This window comes from Sapajus apella, unplaced genomic scaffold, assembly GCF_009761245.1.
Source record: "Sapajus apella isolate SASKATOON/1434 unplaced genomic scaffold, GSC_monkey_1.0 scaffold10, whole genome shotgun sequence".
In the NCBI taxonomy this organism is placed as follows: Eukaryota; Metazoa; Chordata; class Mammalia; order Primates; family Cebidae; genus Sapajus; species Sapajus apella.
Genome location: NW_022436950.1, coordinates 13,768,697 through 13,773,521, shown reverse-complemented (window position 1 = coordinate 13,773,521; position 4,825 = coordinate 13,768,697). Strand labels below are relative to the sequence as shown.

Below are 4,825 nucleotides of genomic sequence, written 5' to 3'. Positions count from 1 at the left end.
CGGCTCACCACAACCTCCGCCTCCTGGGTTCAGGCAATTCTCCTGCCTCAGCCTCCTGAGTAGCTGGGATTACAGGCACATGCCACCATGCCCAGCTAATTTTTTGTATTTTTAGTAGAGACAGGGTTTCACCATGTTGACCAGGATGGTCTTGATCTCTTGACCTCGTGATCCACCCACCTTGGCCTCTCAAAGTGCTGGGATTACAGGCTTGAGCCACCGCGCCCGGCCTGGTTAATTCTTAACAAGCTAAAAACACTAGGGTGCAGGTATCCTTTTGATATACTGATTTCCTTTCTTTTGGATAAATACCCACCTCTGTAGTGATGTTTATCACAACACTAGTCACACTAGCAAAGATATGAAATCAACCTATGTGCTCATCAATGGATAAATGGTTACAGAAAATTATATATATATTATACATTATATATATAATACATTATATAATATATATATATATAATATATATTATATATATATTATAAATATATATCTCTCCACATACACAAACACACACATGAATACTATTTGGTCACTGGGAAAAAAAATTGTCATTTGTAGCAATATGGATGGAACTGGAGGTCATTACATTAAATGAAGTAAACCAGGCACAGAAAGATAGACATTGCATGTTCTCACTCAAGTGTGGGAGCTAAAAATCATTGATCTCATGGAGGAAGAGAGTAGAATGATAGACACCAGAGGCTGGGAAGGATATGCTAGGGAGAAGAGTAAAGAGAGGGTGGTTAACAGGTACAAACACGCACTTAGAGAGAACAAATAAATTTTAGTATTCAATAGCAGAGTATTTGATAGAGTAGTGTGACTATAATTAACGACAATGTATTGTGTACTTCTACAACTACTATTATGTGGTAATATTCAATAGAGTGGTGTGATCATAGTTAACAACACTGTATTTTATATTTCAAAATAGCTGGAAGAGGAGATTTGAAATGTTCCCAATACAAAGGATTAATACTCGAGGGGATGAATACCATAAATACCCCAACTTGATCATTACACATTCTATGCATATAACAAAATTTCACATGTACCTCATGGATATGTACAAATGTCATGTATAAATAAATACAGATCCAAACATATAGGTAAAATACAGACTAAAGTAAAGCGAAAGGAAAGTGGTATTCCATGCAAAGAGAAAACATAAGGCTAGAATGGCTAATACTATCAGACAATACATTTCAAGATAAATAAACAGTGTGAGTATATCCAAAAATATCTTTCAAGGCCGGGCGCGGTGGCTCAAGCCTGTAATCCCAGCACTTTGGGAGGCCGAGGCGGGCGGATCACAAGGTCAAGAGATCGAGACCATCCTGGTCAACACGGTGAAACCCCGTCTCTACTAAAAATACAAAACATTAGCTGGGCATGGTGGCACGTGCCTGTAATCCCAGCTACTCAGGAGGTTGAGGCAGGAGAATTGCCTGAACCCAGGAGGCAGAAGTTGTGGTGAGCCGAGATCAGGCCATTGCACTCCAGCCTGGGTAACAAGAACGAAACTCTGTCTCAAAAAAAAAAAAAAAAAAAAAAAAAAATCTTTCAAAATCAGAGGTGAAATAAAAACTTTGAAAGAACACACACACAAACAACAACAACAACAACAACAAAAGAAAAACAACAACAACAAAACACACACACACACACACACACACACACACACACACACACACAGCCTCCTGGTATAACCTGCTTAAATGGATTGGAAATCTCAATTTTAGGGGACTTAACAAAATTCCTACCACATTAAATGAGATAAATGCTTAGTGTAATACTGGAGGTACAAGAAGCCTCAATTTGTTTCTAACACTCAGGGTCCTTTAATACCCCTGCTTAATGTTCATCAGCGATTTCTCATAGCACTGAGGAAAATTTTAAGCTCTCTAATGTCACCTTCAACACCTCATTTTTTTCTTTCTCCTTTTCTTCTTAGTTCCCTATCTTCCTTCTTCCTTCCTTTCTCTACCTCATGACCCCACTTTCATTTTCTTAAGGTTTAAAGACTTGTATGCCATTACAACACAAGGAGGTTTCTCAACTATTTTTACATAAAATTCATTTCCATCACAACAGCCTATTTGCTTCCTTCAAGCACTAACACAAATCTATAATTTTTCCAGGTATTATTTAAGTTCATTTATTCAACAAAGATTTATGAAGTTTCCACTGTGTTCCAAACATTGGGCATGCAGAAAACAATGTAGTAACAAAAATAACAAAAAGAGGCTTCCATGGAACATTATTTATTGGAAAGAGAGAGATAATACATAAGAAATAAATTAGAAAATATCATTCGTGATCTGACATACTGCTAAGACAAATGATGAAATAAAATAGAGTGATACGATGTGGAAATACTAGATTATTATTGTACCACACTGAAAACTGTAGGCTTCATGATGGCAAGAAGCAAATTTGATATGTGCTTTGCTATTTGTCCAGCAAATTTCATGGCATATAATGCTCATTCAATATATATTTATTAAATTACATAATTAACTAATGGAAAAAATATAACTGGTGGAACATGAAAACTGCATTATCAACTTCTCAAAACCAAGTACCTTGAAATGATCCCAGGTTACCTTCAGAAATCCATAACATTTTTCTAAAACCATTTTATTTATAAAGGTATTGTTTTGGTAGACCAGTAATTGGAGACACCATTTGGCATGATGAAAGATTGCTTTTAAAAAGTTATCTGGGACTAGGTTTTAGTAGTTGCAGAGTCTGGTAGAAAATGCCAAGGAGTGATTGAATAGGGAGGTTTGATTTTTTGCCTAATTATATTCGTCAGGGTGAATAGTTTTATTTTGGGCTCTGAAAAATGTATTTAACCTATTCCCTTTGAGTAATTGTACAGCTATAAAATATGGCAGTGTGTTTCCATAAGTAGAAATATCAATATTATAGTATATATGTGTATTAGTTCATTTTAACACTGCTGTTGAAGACATACCCAAGACTGGGAAGAAGAGGTTTAACTGAACTTACAATTTCACATGGCTGGGGAAGCCTCAAAATCATGGTGGGAGGTGAAAGGCACTTCTTTCATGGTGGCAGCAAGAGAAAATAAGGAAGAAGCAAAAGCAGAAACCCCTGATAAACTCATCAGATCTCGTGAGACTTATTCACCATCATAAGAATAACACAGGAAAGACCGGCCCTCATAATTCAATTATCTCCCACAACATATGGGAATTCTGGGAGATACAATTCAAGTTCAGATTTGGGTGGGGACAAAGGCAAACCATATCAGTATGTGAATATGCATACATAGGTACAGATATTGATCTAGGGAAGGAGAAAAGGAGAACCCATCAAAGCAACATTTGCAATATGGAAATCTGTGGCAAACTGGTTTTAAAGTAATACTTTAAACAGAACTCTCTTCTATTTTGATAAACCCATTTCTCCCTCTATTCCTTTACATTCTCTGAAGTTTTGTTTTTAGTCCTCTATTTCTATCTGGGCTCTTACTACATCAATTTATTTAAATGTTATGACACCTACCAGGTACAGAATTCTGTATTAGCTGCAGAGGCAGGATAGAAAAGTGCCAAATATAAACAGACTTTGCCTAGAGGTGATTCATATACCAGCATATCACCATTAATAGCTTTGGTAAAACCACTTATGAATATATATGTTCAAATTACTCATAAATATAAACATATTAAATCCATGTCACAACATTTGCCTGAAGCTTAAGTAAAACACTAAGAATTAGATATAGATTCTGGAATAATCAGCACTTTTATTTATTTATAAATCTATATTTTTTAAAGTATTCATGGAAGCACATAACAATGAGAACAAAAAGGCATGCAAATTTATAGATAAGAAAATGATCTGGCTGAAAATCAGAAAAGTCTGATTTAACTTCTCCATATTAAACACTGACACATATATGGAAATTAAAAAGATGAATGCAATTTCTCAACCACCATGGAAACTAAAATGCTGGCATAATTTATATATGGTAGATATAACTTTTATCAAAGGAAATGAAGAGAAAGGCTGGTCCTCAGGATCATTGTGGAAGAAGAGATTGAGAGTTTCCCCTCCTCCTATCTCTACTGTTCCACCATCTGCATCTCTATTTCAAATTCAAAGGCTCTCTTCCAACCAGATGCAAGAAAGCAATCTCAGAAGATTATTTTTTTTGCTGCAGCCAAGACTGGTTCACCTCTACAGCCTTAATCAGCAATTTGTTCTGGGACTGACATTTCCAGAAAGACAACAGACAGGGGATTACAATATGCAATATCAGAGATTTGAGGTTAGCCGTAAAAGAGCCTGGAGTACTTTGTTACAGTGTTATGTCTGGACCTGGATTCAAAGAGCCAATTACTCACACCTCTTCCTTCATGGGCAGTGATGTCAGTTGGTAGCTTGAAATAGACCACAGTGGCAGCATTTATACCATAGAAATTAGCAAATACTACATATCGGGGCTTCTTTTCTTACCGCTCAGGGGAGCCTATTGTTAAGCATTTGCCAGCACATCAGCACATTTTCCTTCAGTTTTAAAATTCACTCTTTTTGGCAAGAGAGTGAATAGAACTAATTTCAGATTATCCTCAAGGAGTTTCCACCCAGGTAGGGTCATCAGATGTGTGTTTGCATAAGTCCACAGACTTACTCCCGATAAAAGACTAAAAACTACCGGGAATTTGTCCAGGAGGTATGTGTACATCAGTTTTCCAAAAATAACTAACTAGATCCAAAAATACTCAGATGGATGTATGAAGAACTCAGGAAAAACACCCTCAGTAATTTGGACTAACACCTGGCC

General features: G+C 36.4%; 1 long non-coding RNA gene across 1 annotated transcript in view; it reads right to left on the bottom strand.

Annotated features, from left to right (window-relative positions):
* Nucleotides 1-3,208, bottom strand: part of LOC116551506 — a 16,335-nt gene extending 13,127 nt beyond the window's left edge. Inside the window, exon 1 of the long non-coding RNA XR_004268974.1 lies at nt 3,136-3,208. This is a non-coding gene — a long non-coding RNA (uncharacterized LOC116551506). The remainder of the gene's footprint in view (nt 1-3,135) is intronic.
* Nucleotides 3,209-4,825: the final 1,617 nt, after the last annotated feature.